The sequence below is a fragment of the Macaca thibetana genome, chromosome 15, assembly GCF_024542745.1.
Source record: "Macaca thibetana thibetana isolate TM-01 chromosome 15, ASM2454274v1, whole genome shotgun sequence".
NCBI lineage: Eukaryota > Metazoa > Chordata > Mammalia > Primates > Cercopithecidae > Macaca > Macaca thibetana.
In genome coordinates, this window is record NC_065592.1 from 48,084,874 (window position 1) to 48,108,851 (window position 23,978).

Here is a 23,978-nt window from a genome sequence, read left to right on the forward strand (position 1 = left end):
CTGGTATGTAAACCAGAAAGCCACTTCGCTGATCTTCAAAGAGACATGTTACTTTCCAGTGACTCAAATATTCATATCTTTGGGAAAGCATAGTGGAAATCTGAATTTGTGATAATAAGCATTATTGATAATTTGTTAAGTGGGATAATGCTTTTTGGCAACATGGTATATCTTGAGGACTATAATTTACTTTAAAATAATTCAAAATGAAAAATAGAGTATAAAATAAGGGGAGGCATCCATTTTGATAAACAGTTTGGTACCTTCTTACAAAATAGAGTTACCATATGACCCAGAAATTCTGCTCCTAAGTATCTACCCATGAAAAATGAAAACATATATGCACATAAGAACTTGAACACACATGTTCATAATAGTATTACTCACAATAGTCAAAAAGTTGAGACAATTCAAATGTCTATCAACTGATAAATGAATAAACAAACTATGATAAAACCATGCAGTGAAATGCTATTTGGCAATAAAAATTAACAAAGTATTAATACATGCTACAACGTGGATGAACCTCAAAAACATTATGATTAGCAGAAGATGTCAGACACAAAGCAACACATGGTATATAATTCCATTTGTACAAACTTTTCAGAAAAGGCAAATCCATAGAGACAGAATGTAGATCAGTAGTTGCCTAGGCCTGGTGGTGGGAATGAAGAGTGACTGTAAGTGGGCACTAGGTCATTATACTTTCCCTTCTCATGGTCAAGCAAATGCTCTGTGTCCATTTCATGAAGATACTGAGAACCTACTATGAGCTGGGCATTGTGATCGGTGCCACGTCTCATCTCCTAGAGACTGTTGGGTAGAGTGGAAGGAATACTGGCTTAGGAGTCACAAAATGTGGCTTCTTGTCCTGGCTCTGCTGTTCACCCACCAGGTGACCTGACCCTGTCACTTGGTATTTTACCTTGTTTTATTTAAGTGCCTTATTTGGGTGTCTGGCTACAATGATGGAGGGGACATTTGTCTGACTCTTCTAGACAGAAGTCTTCTATATTTTATAATATTTTATAATGCCTTTTTAAAAAATTCATTTTAATTGCTCACCCTTTATGGGCACAAATGCTTATAGTTCTGGCATAGCACTTACCATAGTGTATGACAATTTAATCTCTCTACACATTGGTACAGACTGTGAGCTTCTCAAGTGCAGGGAGGCCTCCTCTGTGTGTGAGCTCCAGCACCTGACACACTGGTCCAGAATAAGCAAGCACTCAATATATGTTTGGTGAAAGAATAAATGAGTCTCACTGGTAAATGGGGATCCTAGCAGACACTGCAGGTGCCAGGGCTAACCCCTTGGCATTCACCTCCTCACTTAGGCTGCTTCCTGAAAACTCCTGTCACCCTGAGCTCTTTTTCTGGCCAAGGGAGAACACTGGCCTTGGGGGCAAGGAAAGCTGGTTGTATCAGAGTGAATGGCTCTGGAGCTGCCCTCGACCAAGGATGGGTGGTGAGTCGATGGATAAAACCCCAACTTCTTCAGCCCATGTTTGGGATAAATAAGGCGACTCTGGTGTTTCTCAGAATCTCCAGGAGAATTTGTGCTCCAGTTTCCCAGTGGTAACTGACTGATTTCCTACCCCGAGTTGCTTTCTTTCCCCTCCCTATCTTACTTCCCCACACCCTGCCTGTGCTTTCTAGCATCACCTCCCAAATAAACTACCTGCGCTTAACTCCGTGCCTCAGGGTCTTGCTTCTGGGGAACCCAAATCCTGCCTACCTTAAAGGATTGTTGGGATAAGCAAGTGGAAAACACTTATAAAAGGCTTTGAGATCTAAAAATATAAGTGGTGTTACTCTGGGCATGAGTTGTTCTCAAGAGGAGTGTGGTAGGTTGAATAATGGTCCCCATAGATATCCAGATCCTTATATCCAAACCTGTGAATGTGACTTTACAGGGCAAAACGGTCTTTGCAAATATGATAAAGGACCATGAGATAGTAAAATTATCCCAGTATGCTCTAAATGTAACCACTAGGGTCCTTACAAAAGGGAGACAGAGAGAGAGCTGACTCAGAAGAAGAAAGCAATGTGACCACCGAAGCAAGATGCACTGCTAAGCTGCTAAGTCTAAGCTGCACTGCTGACTTAGAAGATGGACGCAGTGGCCATGAGCCAAGGAGTTCAAGGAATGCAGGCTGGAAAAGGCAAACAAACAAATCCAAAATCATTTTCACTGGGCACAAAATCTAGGTGTTGGACTTCCGACACCTGTAAGAGAATAAATGTGTATTGTTTCAAGTCACTAGGCTTGTTACGGGTGCCATAGGTAACTAACACTAGGGGAGTCCTGCTTGTTGTGCCCAACCCACTCCAGCAGGTGGCAGTGTGGGGCGAAGGGGTAGCAGTAATTTCCACTGGTCTCCGGAGAACCCTGCTCACTCCCTGTCCTGCTGTCCTCAAATAATATAAGACCAGTCTGTGCTGTCTTCGCCCCCTTGGAGGCCAGTCGTTAACCACAGACTCAAGAGAAATTTCCACTGTGTTTCAAGGACAACAAAAAGAAAGAGTCAGGGTTTTTATGGGCTAATGGAAGTAAATCAACAAGCTCTCAAATTAAATCATAAATATGCATTGAGAAAGCTGAGTTGAGGAGCTCGGAAGGTTAGCCCCAGTTCCCTGCTGTTATTAAAATTGACTTTAATGATCAACCGGGTTTCTTATCATGTTAGGACTCATATCCCAAAAGCAACAGTAAGGTTCTTATGGTCGTTGGGGACTCTATGTTCTCCTTTCATTTGCAGCCCAGACCACGTAGAGCTCCTCTAAAATGTGCTATGACTCCGTCCTTCTTCCGTTAGGATTCACAATATGCTGGGAATCACCACTTCATTCTTCTTAGTCAATGTCCAAAGCTGGACTTTATAGAGATTTAAAATAAAATTTTGGGATAATCAAGGAAATTTGAATATAAATTGATACTAAAGAATCATTAATTTTGTTAGGGTGATAGGCATGATGGCTATGTCAGAAAACATCAATATTTTTAGAACTTCACAATGACCTATGTAAGGGATGAAATGATACAATAGAAGGGAAGAAAGGAGGGAAGGAGAAAGGGAGAGAGAAAGGAAGAAAGATTCCACTTCTAAGAAGACAGAAGGAAAGATGTGAAGAAGAAAAGAAAGAAAAGAAGGAAGGAAGAAAGAAAGAAACAGGAGGAAATAAAGAGAAACAAATGAATTGAGTATGGAAAAAGCTTGAGAGTTATTCGGTTGGTGCAAAAGTAATTGTGGTTTTTGCCATTGAAAGTAATGGCAAAAATCGCAATTACTTTTGCACCAACCTAATATTAAATGTAAGTGATGAGTATACAGATGTTCACCATATGATTGTGTGTCTTTGCAAATATTACGAGATTTGTTGGAAAATTTAAATGACTAAAAAGAATATTTAAAAAGACTTCTAAGACAGCTGCAGGAAATGATTGTGAGCATGGGCTCTGGAGTTTCTTTGTTTTCAATCTGGGATCCTATACTATCTAGCTGTGTGACCTTGGGCAAGTTACTCAACCTGTCTGTCCTCAGTTTCCCTTTAGGTAAAATGGATTGAATAATAGTACTTACCTCAAAGAACTGTTGAAGAGAATCAACAAGATGATATTCCTGAAGCTGGGAATACTGTCTGGCACAGAGCACTATAAGTGTTTATTACTACATACTATCATATAATGTTATATAATATCTTATTATTGTATTACTTAGTATTGTCTATTACACTAGTTCAGTGGCATTCAACTGGGAGTAATTATGACTCTGTAGGAGACATTTGGAAATATTTAGAGATGTTTTTGGTTGTTGCAACTAGGGGTGCTGCTGGCATCTAGTGGGCAGAGGCCAGGTGTTATTAGTCTATTTTCACACTGCTATAAAGAACTACCCAAGACTGGGTAATTTATAAAGAAAAGAGGTTTAATTGGCTCATGGTTCTGTGGGCTGTACAGCCTTCTGCTTTTGGGAAGGCCTCAGGAAACCAACAATCATGGAGGAAGGTGAAGGGAAAGCAAGCACCTTCTTCACATGGCGGCAGGAAAGAGAGGGGGCGGGGGAAAGCGCAATTTTTAAACCATCAGACCTCGTAAGAACTCACTCACTGTCATGAGAACAGCATAGGGGAAATCCACCCCCATGATCCAATCACCTCCCACAAGGTCCCTCCCCCAATATTAGGAATTACAATTCAACATGAGATTTGGGTGGGGATGTAGATCCAAACCATATCACCAGGGATGCTGATAAATATCCTATGCTGCAGAGGACAGCTCCACAGCAAATAATTATCTGGATCAAAATGTCAGTGGTGCTGAGGTTGAGAAACTCTGCAGTAGTGTTAGTAGGACACTGCAAAAAATATTTGAAAATACAGATAAGCAAAATAAAGAATAACCATTATCCATAATTTCACCATGCAGGAGCTGTCACAATCCATAGCTATCTTCATCAAAATTAAGATGAGTTATAAAGAAAAAGCCCCTTTATCTCACTGCAGTGAGATACAAAGACAGTCATGACCTGGGTTCATTTCTCCAAAACTGTCACAATGCGAGGAAAGTTATCCAACTTATTCATACTTCTGGGAAATGTACCATTTGGCATTTGACTAGGCTATTACTTTCTATTTGAATGAAAGTGAATGAAACACAAGGAAACTATTTGAATGATCTATATAAAAAATCTTGGTGGGAACCTACCCTGATACCATTTTTCTGAAAAACAAAACAAAACAATACAACAACAAAAACAAAAACAAAAACCAAAAAACTTGGCAGATCATATCAAAACCCTTTTAAAAGTCCACATTCTTTGAATTAGCAATTCCACTTCTAAAAACTTATACTGAAGAAATTATTAGAAAACATGCAAAGATGTCTGTACATTGTTTACTGCCAACTGTATTGTTTTTAATTGTGAAAAATTGAAAGGACCTAAATTGGAAACAACTAGTCAGTGGGGATTGGTCGATTATCTTCTAGATGTCTATGCGTCATTTTTTAAAAGACAATGTTTTCCTATGTAATGGTTACTGATGTAGAAAGATAGTCCTAATGTATTCAGTGAAAAACAACCACAGGAAAGGCCTGGAGGGCTAGTGTGTCAGTGGGTGTCATGCAAAGGCTATAGGTGAACACCAGCAAGCATTGGGGCAGGGGCTGGAACTCACTGGGAGAAGGGTGAGAAGAGGCACCCCCTCATCTCCAGCACCCTATGGGGGAAGTATGCTTGGACCAAGATGCAGCTGGATGCATTTGGGGACTATGCTCTAGCAAGAGAACCTCACCCTCTGTTGCTCTCCTTTTTAATGGACCAGCCTTGTTATTGAGTAACAAATATTTTGCATTCAGATGCTAAGCCAGGTTTATGTTTAGGTGCAGCTCTTTAGGGAGCTTCCTGAAGCCCCTGGAGTCTTTGGCTCCCCGGGTCCTGGGGGAAGTTGGTTTGAGCGCAGCCACTTCTACTGCAAGGAGTGTCAGTCCAAGGTCCCAGCTAGCTCATTGCCAGCAGCCCAGAAAGAGTCGTAAGGGTCAGCAGGCCTGTCTTCCTTTCTCACTTAGTGAAACAGCCATCTTTTATCAGTCTTCAAATGAGGCGTTGTACCAGATGATCTCTAAGGTTATGATTCTAATATTTTAATCACTGTCAATGACAATTTCTGTTATTACAAAGGATCTGTACATTTCCCTGGCGTTTCACTGGCTGCAGTAGTGAGGTCCACTTGCTATAATATTATTGGACCAGCAGGGAGGTGCATCTCAGTCAACACTTTCCTGTCCTTCCTCCTCTCTTTCTTCCTGGGTCTTCTCTCTGCCTTTCAGGAGGCTTATGTGGCTTAATTAACTCAGATCAGTGAACTACTTTCAAGAGTGCAAGAGTAAAGTCAATGTCTTTCTACAAATAATAGCTCATTGGAAACTCAAGTCACTCACAGCATTATTAGCAGAAGATATTAGTCTTGTTGTGGGTACTTGAAGCCTATTAGTTCTAATGTGCAACATCTGCTCCTCGGAGGAAATCATGGCTCTGGGGAACTCACCTGAATTCCCTGAGTCCTTTGCATAAGGATTTGAAGGTGTGCTTAAGGCTGAGCGACGGAATTGAGGGAGATGAAATTCCTTAAAGATATAACAGAGATGTTTTTTGGAGGGATCATTCTCTGGTTGTGGAGAATTTTTTAAAGGCGGGGTTTCTGTGAGTCTTAGGGGAAATGCCCCTCTCCAATTTCTGCTCTCAGGGGGTTGATTGATGGCAGAGGGTGGGAGAAGTCATTTAGGTCCTAGAGAGTGAGGCAGTTTAACCTTCTCTGGCTTCAGCTCCCAGGAGCACACCGGGGCGCTACAGAAGACCAGGAGAAAGGACGTGAGCCAGCTTGCAGTCTTAACAAAAATTTCAAACGTCGCAAAGCAGCATATACTCTTACTCTCCAGTTCAGTATTGCCAGCGAAGTCACACTGAACACAGAAGAGGAAAAGAAAGAAAAAAGTAGGTCTGTGCACATTGTTTTATTTCTCTGTAGCCAACCTTATCCCAGGAAGACTTGTTTCTTATAAAATCCTTCCAAAGAATGGAATAGCTCCTAGCCTGCGAGGAGGTGGGACTCCTCGGGAAAGGCAAGTTCATTTTCTTTTTCCCCATAAGCCTTGGTGAAGGGGAGCAATTTTGCCTCTCTCTGCCCTCTGTGCTCCTTTCCTCACTCCATCCCATGATATGAAAAGGAATATCAGGTCCACAGTCAATGGAAACATTTACAAGATTCTGAGAAGACCCAGGAAGCGTTTTGCTCCGTGTAAGTAGGTCTGGGAACAGATCCTCGAGTTTTTAAAGACCCCTCCACACTGAAGTTCAGTCTTTAGGCCCGGCCACCTTGGTCATTGTAATTTGCAGACATTGGTAGTGTTTTTCAGTCTTTTGATTCCACAGTGCTTGTTACTTACATGTATTCACATCAGCCCAAAACATTTCAGAGTTTTACTTTCAGTGGAGTTTTACTTTCAGTGGTGGGTACTGTGAACAAAAAAGTGGGAGTGCTTTCTCAAAGAGTATAGCCCTCCTCTCCTGTCCACTAGATTCTGAGAAGCCTTGGAAACAGCTTTAGCTTCAACTACTGCCCTGCTATTCAGGAGATCCGCGGCCTTGGGCGGGTTATAGATGCTCAGATCTTCTGTTTGTTTTTTCATCTGTAAAATGGGGAAAATAATATCTAATCCCTAGGTACCATGAGGGTCAGATGCGATATAAAATGCTGACTGTATGTGAAGCTCTCAGCAGAGTGCCGGCCCATACCTAGGCATCTGCTGTGACCTGTGTGGGTGCCTCACCTGTCCTGGCAATGGGAGATGCTATAATTTATTGAGTGCTTTTGATGTTCTGGACTCTGTGCTAAGCACTTTGCATTTACTATTTCATTCCCTCCTCACAGCAGCCCTAAGGGTAGCACTATTAAGTCCCCAGTTTAGAAATGAGGAAACTGAGGCCTAGAAAGGTGGAGGAACTTGTACAAGGTCCTACAGTGAGTAAGTTGGACAGCAGAGTCCAAGTTCTTAATTTATTAGGTGTTGGTTGCTTTCCCCTCCTCCTCTGTAACTTCCTGCAGGTCTTAGAGTTAACTTCCTCCAATTATGATTTTAGATCAGAGAAGACGGAACATTTGTAGATCACCTGCAGAAAAACTCCACTCTGCCAAATTCTCAGTATCTTGTGATTCAAAATAGAGAGGCTGAAAGACACCTCAATTCATCACTCTTTGTCCCTTTTTGCCCCTTTCGTTTCTGACTGACAGTTCCCATTTAAGCACCAAATCGAGGGCTTGGCAATACTATTCATGCCCAAGAACCAATTCAAGTGGTTCTGATTTAATTTTTATCAGACTCTATTCTGAAAAATCTGGGATACCCTGTGCTCCAGAAATTAACTTCTGGTAGCCACAATGAAAAGAACTGGAATGATAAAGTGAAGCGAGTCAGGAGAAGTGCAGAGGTTACTAGAATCCCTCCTGGGAATCCGTGCTTCTTCACATAACCTAGACAACATTTTGTGGGAGATGTGATTCTTGTTTTTACCCCCATAAAGTTTTAGTGATTCTAAAAGTGGTATGTGTTTATTATGGAAAATTTGGAAAGCATAGAAAAATATAAAAATAAAATTTATATTAATCATAGTTCTACTACCGCTCTCACACAACCACTCATGGAGGTGTGGAGGTTTATTTGCTTCTAGCTCTCTTTCCAATAGTTCTAATAAATAGTTGGGATCTTTGTAATATACATATATATTTCCCTGTTTATTATCTTATAATGAAAACATTAAATTGTAAATTATTTGCAAGTATACAAATGAAAACTGTGATGCCTGCATAATATTGAGTCAAGTGGAATTGACATTTTAAAGAAGAATAAAATATACCCTATGTTAACTGCCAGTCAGTTTAGAAATAGAACATTGCCAATATTTTAGAAAGCTCCCTTTGTACTCCTACATGATCACATCCCCCTTTCATCTTGAAGGGTAACCACTATTTTTGAGAATATTATTTTCTTTCAGCTGTGGTGGACCATTACTTTGGTGGCCCTTTAAATGAACCATGGCTCCCTCTATTCTGCCCTAGTGTAGTCTGCTCTCACAGTGACTTCTGAGTTTGTCCATATGGCTTGCTTTGACCAATGGGACATCAAGCATGGCAGAGAGATTTAATAAGTGCTTGCACATTGGGATAAGATTTTTGGGGAATATTTCTTCTTGCAACCCTGAGACCACCATGCTATGCGGAAGCTCAAGCTAGCCAGGTGGAAAGGCCTCATGGAGGAGATTTGAGGAACCTAGCTGAGAGCCAGAATCAAGGTCCCATACTTATGGCCCCAGTCAGGCTGTTCCAACCAGACCTGATATTTGAGGCAACCCAGCTGAAGCTCCAGACATCATGGAGCAGAGATGAGTGATCCTTGGTGTGTTCTGTGCAAATCCCTGGCCCACAGAATTGTGAGCAAAAAGAATCATGGTTGTTTTAAGCCACTAAGTTTTTGTATGGTTTGTTATGGCAGCAATAAATAACAGCACAACCTCCGTGCACATCCCTAAACAATACATTATTTAGTTTTGTCTATTTTTTGGACTTTATATAAAATAGAAAGCTACTATATATTTATTTTGGTGATTGTTTCTTCTGTTAAAATTATGTTTGAGAGACATCTCCATGTTCTATGCAATTGTGGCTCATTCGTTTTATTTGATGAGTAGTGCTTCACAACTATTTATTCATTCTACTGCTGATGGACATGTGGACTGTTTCCAGTTTTGGGTTGTCAGAAGCAGTGTTACTATGAATATTCTTGTACATATCTCCTGGGGACCATGGGCAAGGGTTTCCCTAGGGTATATTCTTAGGTGTAGAATTGCCGGATTGTAGGATATATATGTGCACAGTCAACTTTATTAGACATATTAAATTATTTCCCAAACGTGTCTCCTTTTGCTACTCCTACTAGCAGTGTATAGAAATTTCCACTGTTTCTCATCTTTGCTAATAATTGGTTTTATCAGACTTATAAATTTTTGTATATCTTGTAGTTGTGTAGTATCTCATTGCAGTTTTAATGCATCTCCCTAATGACCAATGACCCGCTTTTTATTTTTATCCACCATTTGGACCTCCTCTTTTCTAAATTGCCAGTTCAAGTATTTTGCCCATTTTTCTATTTAGTTGCTTGCCTTCTTCATAACAGCTGCTCTTGGCTAGGCTTTGTGGCTCATGCCTATAATCCAGCACTTTGAGAGGTCGAAGTGGCAGGATCACTTAAGCCCAGGAGTTTGAGTAACTGGGTAACACAGTGAGAACCCTGTCTCTACAAAAAATTAAAAAATTAGGTATAGTGTTGCATGCCTGTAGTCCTTGCTACTCAGTAGGCTGAGGTGGGAGGATTGATTGAGCCCAAGAGATTGAGGCTGCAGTGAGCTGTGATAACACTAGTGTGTTCCAGCCTGGGTGACAGAGTGAGACCCTGTCTCTATATTAAATTTAAAAAAAAAAGCAAAAAATGCCAAAAATCATATTAGCCATTCTTTATAGGTTCTAGGTATGCCTTTTGTTCCTTATATGTGTTACAAACATCTCTTCTTCTTTTCACTATGTTTTAGGATGTCTCTTTGGATAATTTTAATGCCAGCAAATTTATCAGTACTTTCTTTTATAGTTAGTGCTTTTTATGTCTTGTTTAAGAAATCCTTTTCTACCCCATGGTCATGAGATATTCTCCTATATTTTCTTCTTAAGGATTCTTTTAAATGATTTGATGGTAGGGACTTCGTGTACCTGGAGTTTGTTTTTGTGTATGGTAAGAGGCAGGAATTAATTTAGCATTTCCCCCCATGTATATCCAATTATCCCACCACTGGTTATTGGAGAGCTCATCCTTTCCCCCATTGATCTACAATGCTATTTTTGTTATGTGTCAAATTTCCATATATAGTGAGTCTGTTTCTGAGTTCTCTGTTTATTCAATTGTGGCTTTGTCTATCCTTTCTTGGTTTTGATATCTGGCAAGGAAATCCTCTCATCTCATTCTTCCTCAAGAGTGTCTTGGCTAGTCTTTGTTTTTCTGTGTTAATTTGAGCATCAGCTTATTAAGTTTCACAACATATATATGGGTTTTTGATCAGAATTGCATTAAATTTATACATCATTTTGGATGAACATTCTACATCTATTTGGTTATTCTTAATGTATTTCAATAAAGATTTTACAATGTTCCCTATTAAAGTCTAGCACATTTTTTATTAGGTACTTAAAAATCCTATTGCAAATAGTATGTAATTTTTTGTTCTTTGAACATATCAGAATACACATGATTTCTGTATTCAAAGTTATGTGAGTATGGGAACAAGAGAAGGCGATTTAATAAGTGACACTTTGAAGTAAGAACGAGAAAGATGACCTATGGAAACTTTTGGAAAATTTACTTATTTTTTGTGTATCTATGGATGAGAATCATTTTTATTGCTGTCAGTTATCAACAACTCACAGAGTTGTAAAAATAGCTCAAAGACAATTAAAGGTGACCTCAGAGAATCAGATAAATGGGAAGGGTATGTTAATTTTTTATTAAAACGATTTTTTTATTTCAATAGATTTAGGGATAAAAGTGGTTTTTGGTTCCATGGATGAATTGTACAGTGGTGAGGTCTGGGCTTTTAGTGGACTCCTCACCCAAACAGTATACATTGTACCCAATAGGTAACCGTCACCCTGCTTCCAGTCACCCCTCTCTTTTGAGTCTCCAATAAATTTAGGTTAGTTCCATGAGCTTTGAGGTTTTAGTTACGTGTGTTACAATCAGTGATACGGGAGGAGGGCAGGGAAGCGCTGGGTAGAGAAAGGCACGTCCCTGGCTAGAGGTCCACCCCCACAGACCTAGGTGAGGACAGACATTCCTGTTTTCACCCCCAAATGTTGCATTTTCAAAGACCACTGCGGCCCGCCGCGGCTCCACCCTGGGCCTTTAAAAACCCGAGACTCTAGCAAGGCAGAGGCACAGAAGCTGTTGGATGATGAGAGGAACACATTGACCGAAAAGACAAGCGACTGGACAGCGGGAGGACGTCGAGGGGAAGAGCACACTGACAGACGCCCGCACCGGACAGGCCATCCAACTGCGGGAAGAGGCGGAGTTTGGCCAGGGAAATCGGAGGAGAGCTGGGGCCACAGAGCGGCCCAACTCCAGGGAAGACCATCTCCCTTCTGGCTCGCCCATCGGCTGACAGCTACTTCCACTCAATAAAACTTTACACTCATTCTCCAAGCCCACCGGTGATCCTATTCTTCCGGTACACCAAGGCAAGGAGATGGGATACAGAAAGCCCTCTGTCCTTGCCACAAGGTAGAGGTTCTAATTGAGCTGGTTAACACAAGCCGCCTCTAGACTGCAAACTAAAAGAGCAAAACTAAAGGAGCACCCTCTAACACACGCTCACTGGGGCTTCAGGAGCTGTAAACACTCACCCTTAAACACCTTAAACACTGTCGTGGGGTTGGAGCCCCACAGCCTGCCCGTCTGTATGCTCCCCCAGAGGTTTGAGCAGTGGGGCACTGAAGAAGTGAGCCATACCCCCATCGCATGGCCTGCGAGGGGGACAAGGGAACCTTTCCCATTTCAGTAGGCTTCCATCCAGAAGGTTGTCTGACACATTCCCTCATCAGCCTCAGCTTCAGAAACACATGAATGGTACGATTTTTCCCCTTCATCTCATGTGGTGCTGTGGGAAAGGAGATGTGTTCCAGGACCTACAGGTCCCCGGCACACCCAGCAGCAGCCCCAGATGCTACCTATGCAGACCATATGGCACTTCTTTCCAAAACTATTGCCTCACATAAAAACCCAACAGATATTTCTTAGGGATCTACATTGTGCTTAGTTTTGTGACTGCAAAACCAAATGATAAATAGTTTCTGCCCAAATTCACCGTGTAGTGGAGAGATAGAAATATCAATAGGTTATTAGCACTGGATAGGGAAAGAGCTAGAGAGAGAGAAGTACAGATTCCTGCAGGAGCTCAGAAAAGAAGGTGATTGTGTGAGGATGTTTCCTGCTTGCTCCTCCAGGTCTGCTCTCACCCTTCTTCACCCAGCATTCTGCCCTGCAACACTGGCTTGTGTGAGCTATGTCACTGGACTCCTTTGTCTCCCAGTCTCTGGCTGCACTGGTTCATGGGGCGGCGTTAGGTGATGTGAGGTGGAAGAGGAGAGTGAGGTGGGGTATTTATTCTCCTGGCTTCTCCTGCAGTGTGGCCTTGGGCTGGCTGCATCCCTCCAACAAGAGCCACAGCTCCACTCAAGGTGGCCATCTCCACACCACTTTCCTGCCAGTTCAACAACCACTCTTCCCTTTGCTGTCAGGCCTCAGGTGGAAACAGCCCTACTCATAGCATGCTGGGTATGGCACTAGCCCTTGTATTTTCCTTATAAACTGCTTATACCTCTGTAAATAATCCTATAGCAAATCTTTGCCAAATTATCCTTATTTCAGTGTGTCATGTTTTTCCTCCTAGGACCCTGACTAATAGGATGTCTAATCCTGTTGGGGCTATGGGCAGCATGGTGACCCGGCGGGGAGGCTTCATGGAGAAGGTGACATTAAGGTTAGGTTTTAAGAGCGAAACAGAATTTTGTCCAAAATTAGCCTTAATTTCTCACAATTCATGGGCAGTAGTTAAATTGAAACATCTCCAGGAATAATCTCTCCATACTGTAAGTTTTCCTCATCATCGATGGTTCTCCATTTCGTAAGAAAAACTTATTATGAGCAAACAAAAAAGATACCCCAATGATGGTAGTTCTTTTGGCATTTGTTGACTGAAAGTATTTTACAATGTAAAAAACTTCTTTTAAAAATGAATTCACATTTAATTAATCTCAGTAGCACACATGTAGATTTGAAAGTAATACATATATATATGTGAAATATTTTTTAAATTCAGTCTGCAGGTAATTGTTGGCTCACGTATAAGTTTGAGAACTCTTTGAAAAAATTCTCCTAGGGGTCCATGGCCAATGTCAGGAGGCACAGATCTACACAGAGTCTCTATATCCCTCTTCTCTGCTACTGCAGTCTTTCCTGTGCACAGGCTTCCATATCATCAAATATTAAAGATAGAAGGAGAACGATTTCCTTGATCCAATCACTCTATTTTATAGATAAGAAAACAGAGGTGAAGTTACATTTTCAAGGGTCACATAGCTAGAGGCCAAGTCAAAAGGAAAACTTGGGTCCCTTGTCTCCTAGTCTAGAGTTTTGTCTACTATTAAAAATTGTTATTATCACATGGTAACATTTTGTGTCAAAAATTTGATCTCCCAGTGGCCTCCAGATTGAATAGATGGTAAACATTTCCTTTCTCTTCCTGCCCTCCCACTTTCTGCTCATTCTAAGGCAGCGAGTCCTGGAATGGCATGGAGTCTGCTCTTAGCCAAGGACTAATTCCTACATCACATGAATAGTGGGAGGGACTAGGCTTAGCCCACTGCAGATTAAGGGCAAGAGTGGTCGTCTAATCCCCACCCCCAACCCAAGAGCCAGAGGAATTTAAGTTGGCCATGAGCAGAACAGACAGGCCCTAAAAAGGGAAGAAGCTCCTGGGCATGAGGGCAACTGGGTTGGCCTGAGACGCTCTAGATGAGACTATGGTTAGCTCTGTATGAACAGCCATTCTTGGGTCTGCAGAGGCTTTCACAACTCAAGTGTACATGATCATTCATCCCCATGATCCTGTCTGTGTCCCATTAACAGGAAGGTAGATACTGAATCCCTGAGTCTCAAGAGAGGTGACCTGACCAACAGCATTTGGCCTCGGAAGGCAAAATGCGGGGCCAGAACTCAGATCCCCTGACTTCTTGTCATCCACAGGCTGTCACTACAGTAGAGTCTACAAGGCAACTTAAGGGCTTGAAGGTGGAGCTTTGCCCACCAGAGATAAATACATTGGCTCATTATGTTTCATTCCTGAAGCCAGAAAACAGATTTGACCCAGTTTGTGGTATAACCTTGAGTAGGAGGGCTCTAGCCAGATAGTGTGCAAGTTTAGAGGACAAAGGTCTTCACAATGAAAAGATCTGACTATTTTTGCAATCATACGCATCTACAGACATTTGAAAACTGTTACAGCCCACTGAAAACTAAATAGCCCTTCCGGGAAATGCCTCTATTGTAGGGTGTTTCCCATGTAGAAAGAACTTGGTCTGATGGGAGTAGTAGTGAATGTTTGTTGTTTTGTCTGCTGAGTTACATTAGACATATAATTTGACTGAGATCTGATGTATTCTTATAGTTCTTAGTCTTCTGGTTACTGCTGATTGGCCAGAGATGAACATGTGATCCAAGTGGAGCCAGTTAGGCTATTCATCCCATTGGCCACAGTGGATTTTCTGGGAATGGGCACCTGAGCCAAGATGAATTAATGAAAGTCCTTTTCTGGGATTATTTTTTCTTGAGTTGTGTCTGGTGACAAAGCTAGGTGATAAGAGCCTGCTGCTGCTACTAGTCGTGTTTCTGGTGACTTGGAGAAGGCTAAGAGAAGAAAACTGACATACAGAGAGAGGCCGAAATGAGAGGTCAAGAGGGAGTCCTGGTTGCATTCTAGTCCTGGTTTGGGTTGACTTTCAGGCCTTTTTTTTTTTTTTTTTTTGAGATGGAGTCTTACTCTGTTGCCCAGGCTGGAGTGCAGTGGTGCAATCTCAGCTCACTGCAACCTCCTCCCCTCTGGTTCAAGTGATTCTCATGGCTCAGCCTTCCGAGTGGCTGGTACTACAGGCATACGCCACCATGCCTGGCTAATTTTTTTTTTTTTTTTTTTTTTTGAGACGGAGTTTCTCTCTTGTTGCCCAGATTGGAGTGCAATGGCGTGATCTTGGCTCACTGCAACCTCCGCCTCCCAGGTTCAAGTGATTCTCCTGCCTCAGCCTTCCCGAGTAGCTGGGATTATAGGCATGAGCCACCATGCCCGGCTAATTTTGTAGTTTTAGTAGAGACGGTGTTTCTCCATGTTGGTCAGGCTGGTCTTGAACTCCCGACCTCAGATGATCTGCCTGCCTCAGTTTCCCAAAGTGCTGGGATTACAGGTGTGAGCTACCACGCCCAGCCAATTTTTGTATTTTTAAGAGAGACGGGGTTTCTCCGTGTGGCCAGACTGGTCTTGAACTCCTGACTTCAAGTCATCTGCCTGCCTTGGCTTCCCAAAGTGCTGGGATTACAGGCATGAGCTACTGCGCCCAGCTGGGCCATGTATTTTTATAATTCAGTTGTATAAGTAAAACAAAATCCATTTGTCATTTGCAGCTAAAAGAATGCTGACTAATTCTGATGCAGTTTAATAGCTGTAATTTCTTGAAAGTAAACTTCACATCTTATTCATCTTAAAATCTCTAGTGTGCCGCCGCCACATGATTTTCTCTGAGTAGATCCAGAGGGATTTATTAACAAATATTATTTATTAAACTTCTATTATCCAAGACCCCTAATGTATGTTGAATGTCTGTCTCCAGGTCTACGTAGGGAAATCCATGTAGTGAAACTTCTAGAGAACTGAGTGTAACTCAAGAAAACATTTTCTGTTTTAAGAAATACCTTCAGAATTCTCGGTCTGGAATTGCTATTGAGAGGGCAAAGGAAGCCCTGGACAGGACCAAAGCCAAGTCAGGAACTCATCCCAGAAGTAGCTGGAGAATTTGTCCTAGAAGTTAGGGTTCTGAAATTCCCCCAGACCGAGGAGGCAAGGAGGCCATAACCTTTGTAAGCAAACCAGATCTTAGGAATATGACTCTTGGAAGCCTCAAGGGTTTTTAGCAGAGAGTTTTGGAGTAGGAGGCAGAATAGGGGCCATGGGCCAAAGAGCCAGCTCGTGAGATTCACTTTCTTCTTAGCCTCTTCTCACATTCATTTGTTTGTTCATAAGTTCATTCATTCATTCATTCATATGTCCTTGAGTACCTATTATGTGCCAGGCACTATCCCAGTGCTACTGCCATAGCTTCCTTTATATCCCCTGTTCATGGATGGTGTCCACTGAGGTTCCAATCAGGTGGTCTGAGTGCGGCAGGGCTTCAGGAAGAACAGTCAGTCATCCTGTAGCAGGGAAGGTGGAGGTAGGTGGGAAAGGGACTTTGGAGAGGTATCAAGATAGCCAGGACTGGAGAAAATTCTGGAGATAAAGGAACACTCATTGAGGTGAGCCGGATATTTGAAACTGCTTTTCCCTTCCATATCTTTTTCTTCTCTCTTCTCCTCTCCTCTCCTCTTTTCTTTTCTTTCTTTTCTGAGACAGAGCTTTGTTCTTGTTGCCTAGGCTGGAGTGTAATGGCACGATCTTGGCTCACTGCAAGCTCCGCCTCCTGGGGTCAAGTGATTCTCCTGCCTCAGCCTCACCAGTAGCTGGAACTACAGGTGCACGCCATCACACCTGGCTAATCTTTTGTAGTTTTAGTAGAGATGGGGTTTCGCGATGTTGGCCAGGTTGGTCTCAAACCCCTGACCTCAGGTGATCCACCCGCCTTGGCCTCCCAAAGTGCTGGAATTACAGGTGTGAGCCACCACGCCTAGCCTCCTTCAAAGTATTTCTCTTTGATTCTTAAGTAGCAAGGACAAAGAACTTGAGAAACAAGTAGAAAGTGACTTCTAGGAGGCAAAGAATTTGAACAGAGCTTCTATCAGTTTCTCATGGCAGGGGAGACAAAAATTGGAGTTTAGAGCTATAGACACAGCAAAAACCTGAGAGGCCAAAAGCCTGCAGCAAAATGAGGCAGTCTACACCACTTATCTCCCGGAGATATTCACTGACTTAAAAAAGAGGCAGTTAAGGAAGGGGCAAAGTTGCCAAACAGAGCTTTCTCATAATGGTGGAGAGATAAAAATTGGATTTTAGGGTTTTCTACAGAGAAGAGGCCCTGAAAAACACTACGAGAAATCTAGAACTGGAAAAATGCCCCTCTTAAACACTCCCCAAATGTCCTGAAATTAAAAACACAATAGGTTAAGAGTATGTCAGAGCTATCTGAAGAAATGGTTATCATCTGGAAGACAGATGAATATAATATATCTAGACTGAAGCATAGAGTGTTAGGAAAAATATATAGAAAATACAGAAAAAAGCGTAGGAGACATGGAACTAGGTGACAAGACCTAACACACATGTAACTGAAATACCTAAAGGAGAAAACAGAGAATGATTTAGAAGTAATATTTCAAGCATTAAAGGGTGAAAAATGTGCAAAATGGGTAGAAGATATCAAACCATAGATTCAAGACATATTATAAAACACAATAGTATAAATACAAAGGTAACCACATGTAGGAACATCATAGTAAAAGTTCTAATAGAGGAGAAATATAGAACACATATTTGAGTAATTCAAAAGTAAGTAGGAAGAGAGAAAAAGGAACACAGAGGAGGAACAACTAGAAAATATTAGCATGGTAGATATAAATTCAAATGTGAGTAATTACATTAAATATAAATTGACATACACCAATTAAAAAGCCAAAAGGAATAGAAAAAACACCCACAATTGTATGCTTCTTACTAAGAGACATACCTTGAATGCCAGGACTTGGACAAAGTAGATTTTAAGGCGAGATGTATTAAAGAGGACATTTTTAAAGGGTTAATTTACCAGAAAGATGCAATAGTTCAAACTGGTATGAACCTAATAACGTAGCTTCAAAATATGTGAAACAAAATCTAACAGTCCTAAATAGGGAAGTGAACAATCTTACAAATATAGTGGAAGATTTTAACAACTTTTCCCAGTAACATGTGGAAGAATCAAACATCGGTAGAGATATAGAAAATTTAGAAAACTTAATGGATAAATTGATCTAATTTACATAATTTACCAGTGTATCCAACAACTTCAGAACACATTTTTTTCAAGTAAGTCTCAAAGAATCTTTTATTGTTACAAATCAATAACAAAAATAACTAGAAAATATCCAAATATTTAGAAATTAAGTAATATACATCCAAATAGTCCATGAGTCAAAGAAGCTTCAATAGAAACTTGAAAATATTATAAGTTGAATGATAATAAAAATATGACATACAACATATATGAATGAAGGTAAAGCAGTACATAGAGGAAAATGTTTGTCCTTGAATGTATATATTAAAAAAGGACTTAGAGCACATTATCTAAACTTCTATCTCAAAGAGTTAAAAAGGAACAACAAATTAAGAAGGTTGAATAAATGAGATAATAAAGATAAGAGTAAAAAATGAAAAAGTCATAGAACAGAAGTCAACACATCTAAATGTCAGTTCTTTGAAAAATCTAATAAAATCAATAACCCCTAGCAAGATTAAGCAGCGAAAGAGAGGGAGAGGGAGATCGGGGGGTGGGTTGAAGGGTGGAGAGAGAGAGACAAGAGTGAGCATGCAAATTACCATCACTGGGCATGAAAAACAGGATATTACTGAAGATCCTACTAAAATTTTTTACAAGTTGGTATTATTAAAGACTTTATGTCACTTAACAAAAGCTCAAATGAATGAACACTTTCTTGAAAAACACATTCTTATCAAAATGAACACAAAAAGAAATTCTAAATAGCCCTATAGCTATTTAAAAAATTAAATCTGAAAATTGCAGTGATTCCATATAGAAAACCCCAGGTTATACGGCTTCCCCAGTGGACCCTTCAAACATTCAGGAAAGAAAGAAAAACAATCTTACATAAATTCTTTCATAGAATTAAAAAAATGGAAATAATCCTTGCTCATTTTATAAGGCTAGGATAATATTGATGCCATAACCTAACAAGAATATTCATGAAAAGAAGAGTACAGGTCAGTATTCCTCATGAACATAAATGAAAAAATGCTGAACAAAAGTTAGAAAACAGAATCCAGACATTTATTTAAAATTCATGCAATGTTTATAGAAACACAGTTCACAATTGCAAAATCCTGGAACCAACCCAAATGCCCATCAATCAATGAGTGGATAAAGAAACTGTGTGTGTGTGTGTATATATATATATAAAATGGAATACTACTCAGCTATAAAAAGGAATGAATTAACAGCATTTGCAGCAACCTGGATGAGATTGGAGACTATTATTCTAAGTTAAGTAACTCAGGAATGGAAAACCAAACATATATTCTCACTTATATGTGGCGGCTAAGCTGTGAGGACGTAAAGGCATAAGAATGATACAATGGACTTTGGAGACTTGGGGGGAAGAGTGGGAGAGGGGCGAGGGATAAAAGACCACAAATGTGTTGCAGTGTATACTGCTCGAGTGATGGGTGCCCCAGTATCTCACAAATCACCACTAAAGAATTCACTCATGTACACAAATACCACCTGTATCCCAATAACCTATAGAAAAATTAAAATAAAATAAATGTAACATCAAAGTTGGGTTCAATCCAGGAATGCAAAGTTTGTTATTTGAATATCAATGTAATTCAACATATTAACAGATTCTTTCTATAGGCATTATAAAAGCAATTGATAAAATTAAACATTCATTAATGTAATTCAACGCATTAATAGATTCTCTCTATAGGCATTATAAAAGCAATTGATAAAATTAAGCATCCATTCATGGTTTGAAACGAAAACAAAACAAAACAATGTCTCTGAGCAAACTAGAAGACTTGGTTAGTTTAAGCCTTAAAAAGAAAAAATCCCAATTTAAAACATGTTTCTCATCTGGGATGTCACTGGAAAATGCTTTTATTATGAGCAGAATGGCATCCAGGAGCCATTGGTAAAAATGTCCACAATTACAGACCAGTCATACTAATAGCTTCCATTTATTGAGCATTTACAATGTGTCAGACACTGTGTCAATTCATTCTTATTTAATTCCCACAGAAACTCAATGAGATATGTTGTCATCTCCATTTTATAGATGAGGCTCTAAGGTTCGGAGAAGGTAAGTAATTTACTCAAAATGGCATAGCCAAGGTTCAAAGAGATCTTTCCGACTTCAGAACCCAAGATTTTAACAAATGCAATTGCCAGGAAAATTTCCCATTGGCACCAGCATCTCTGTTTCTGTTTCTCTGTGCCATATTCTGGAAAGATGTACAGAAGGGTAAATCCACCACTGCTGTCTAGAGGGTCCTGCCCTGCTGCTCCACATATCCCTTCTCATAGCACCCTTTTGCTTGCTGTAACTCATTTTCTGTCCCTCTATTGAGATTCAGCAGGTTATGGCTGCTCGGGTGAGAAATACATCTATGGCTAAATCTATAAGGAAAGAACAAATTTGATGTCCTGGGCCCTACATGTGTGGAGTGTGTGGCAGAATTCTTCTATAGGGAAAAGAAACCTGTAAGTTTCTAAAACAGGCAGTTGGATGATAGAGTGGACAGAGACAGTTTGCCTTTTGATTCATGTTATGCCTTTTTCCCACTTATCATTTTTATATTATTTCCTGAAAAGAAAGTCATTCATAGTAGTATAGTCATGAATCTTATCTTTGATTTATCCCTTGCATTTTCTATCAGACTTAGGATACCAATTGTATTTTCAGGAAGACACTGTCACTTTTAACATTAAATTCCTGCATGTAGGAAGTTGGGACTAAAGATATCAGCAACTGCACAAATGGCCCTGTGTCTCTGTCTTATTTTCCAATGTCCTTTGCTCTCAGTCCTTTATCACTTTTTATGTAAGAGGCTGTATCTCAAGAAGTACGTTCTCAAGACAACACAAGGAGTCATAGCTCTAGGTTAGATTTCACCAAGATAGCTGGGAATCCAAGACTACAGGAGCTGCTGAACTGACACCATCTACCCTGCCCTTGCATCAGTGAGGGGCTCATTAGTAATAATACATACAAGAGAGAAAGGGAAGAGAAGGGTGGAGATAAAGCATGAGCCTTGGAATCAAGCAGACTGTGATTTGAATCCCAGCTCCATCGTTCAATAACTCTATGAATCTTGGCAAATTAGTTTATCTGAACCTTGATTCCTTTGCTGTTTTTGTTGGTGGTGGTAGTGGTTTGCGTGGATAATGAAACTTTCTGACATTCTCTGCAATTTTTTTGTATGTAAGTACATATGTGCTTCTCTTTCTATGGAAAGGATCCATTATTTTTATAATATATTCAAAAGGGGTCTCTGACTCCAAACAATATAATCACAGCTATAAGAAGACATAAAAAACAACTTCTAAATAAGTCCTTATGATTGCTATAAATGAGTGTTACCAACCTGTTAACCAAAACATTTCGAAATGTTGAGGGCTCTCCTTCAAATACAATGTTTCCTTGACATCTGGTATCATTGGCATAAAAATGGGGGAAAAGATATATGTTCTTTTTCCCAACCCACTATTGCTTTTATGTCTCTAAAAATATCTCTGGAAGATACGCAAAAAAATTAATAACACTTTGCCTATGGAGAGGAAAAGTGGGTGGCTGGGAGTTGGGAGTGGGAGAAAAAAATTTCGCTTACTTTTATACATCCTTTTTCACTTTCTGAATTTTGAACCATATTCATTCATTATCTGGTCAAAAATAAACTTTAAAAATAAAGAAAAAAGAGTACTAAGAAAACCTTAGAAGTAAAAGTTAATATTTTGGTCTGAACCATAAATCTTTAAAAATTTAGTTTTTTATTTTTTATAATTTTTATTTATTTATTTATTTTGATAATAAATAATTATCTTTATATCTTAATAATTATCAGAGTCTTGCTCTGTTGCCCAGGCTGGAGTGCAGTGGCATGATCTCAGTTCACTGCAACCTCCACCTCCCGGGTTCAGGCAATTCTCCTGCCCCAGCCTCCTGAGTAGCTGGGACTACAGGCACATGCTGTCACACCTGGCTAATTTTTTTTGTATTTTAGTAGAGATGGGGTTTCACCATATTGCCCAGGCTGGTCACGAACTCCTGACCTCAGGCAATCTAACCTTGACAAATAATAATTGTACATATTTAGGAAGTATAATGTTTTAATATATGTTTATATCATGAAATGATTAAATCTAGCTAATTAACATACTCTATCTCACATACTTATTTTTTCATGCAAGAATATTAATAACCTACTCTTAGAAAACTGGACATGTATAATACATTATTATTAACTGTAGTCACCATGCTGTGTAATAGATCTCTGAAACTTATTCCTCCTATCTGACTGAAACTATCCTTTGAATAACATCTCCCCATTCTCATCCCCCTTAATTCTATCCTCTGGAACAAGAGTAGAATGGTTTGACTCTTAAGATTCCACATACAAGTGAGATCATGCAGCATTTGTCTTTCTGTAACTGGCTTATTCCACTTGATATAATGTCCTCCAGGTTTATTAATATTATTGCAAATGACAGAATTTCCTTCTTGTTAAAGGCTAAATAGCACTCCATTGTGTATATATACCACATTTATTTATTCATTCATCTGTTGATTGACATGTATGCTGTGAATAATGCTGCAGTGAACATGAGAGTGCAGACAGCTTTTTGACATACTGATTTCAATTCCTTTGGCTACATACCCTGAAGTGGGATTGCTAGATCATATGGTAATTCTGTTTTCAATTTTTGAATGATAAATTTTAATGACTGTGACTGAATTGGCCAATTTAGACAAACACAAGAGTTTCCAGTCGAACCTAAACAAACTCTAAGAATAACTAGAACTTGCTAGTTTCTTCATTTCTGACATTTCAATATTCCCAATATTTCAGCTCTTATATTTCAAGTTGGTTATAAGGTTTGGGTCTAATCACCTTTGGTGGTTTTAAGAACTCTCTTTAAGACTCTCAAATTATTATGTTGGAGTTTAACAGCAAATACATCTGCTTCCATGTTGGATGTCTGTTGAATTTTGTCCTAAACTCCAGGCATATAATATGTAGTCATGGGCCAGCCATCTCCTGATCCTAGCCTGTGATGTTTAGGCCTTCAAATTTAACTAATCATTTAATGTGTATCACATAGAAGCAGAAATAAGCCTTGTTAGGAAACATCCTATCAGAGGAGGATTGCCTGCTTGGCTTCACCATTCTGGCTGAGCCCCAGCCACCTAACTGTAATAGTGAAGTGTTGCAGGAAGTCAGGGACCCCGAACAGAGGGACCGGCTGAAGCCATGGCAGAAGAACATAAATTGTGAAGATTTCACGGACACTTATTAGTTCCCCAAGTTAATACTTTTATAATTTCCTACGCCTGTCTTTACTGCAATTTCTGAACATAAATTGTGAAGATTTCGTGGACATTTATCACTTCCCCAATCAATACTCTTATAATTTCCTATGCCTATCTTTACTTTAATCTCTTAATCCCATCATCTTCGTAAACTGAGGATGTATGTCACCTCAGGACCCTGTGATGGTTGTGTTATCTGTACAAATTGTTTGTAAAACATGTGTGTTTGAACAATATGAAATCTGGGCATCCTAAAAGAACAGGATAACTGATTTTCAGGGAACAAGGGAGATAACCATAAGGTCTGACTGCCTGC

The 23,978-nt window shown here is 40.0% G+C and overlaps 1 long non-coding RNA gene across 1 annotated transcript in view; it reads left to right on the top strand.

Moving 5' to 3' along the window:
* LOC126937447 (uncharacterized) overlaps positions 1-23,978 on the top strand; it is a 117,006-nt gene that overhangs the window by 61,540 nt on the left and 31,488 nt on the right. Inside the window, exon 2 of the long non-coding RNA XR_007719726.1 lies at positions 6,329-6,497. This is a non-coding gene — a long non-coding RNA (uncharacterized LOC126937447). The remainder of the gene's footprint in view (positions 1-6,328; positions 6,498-23,978) is intronic.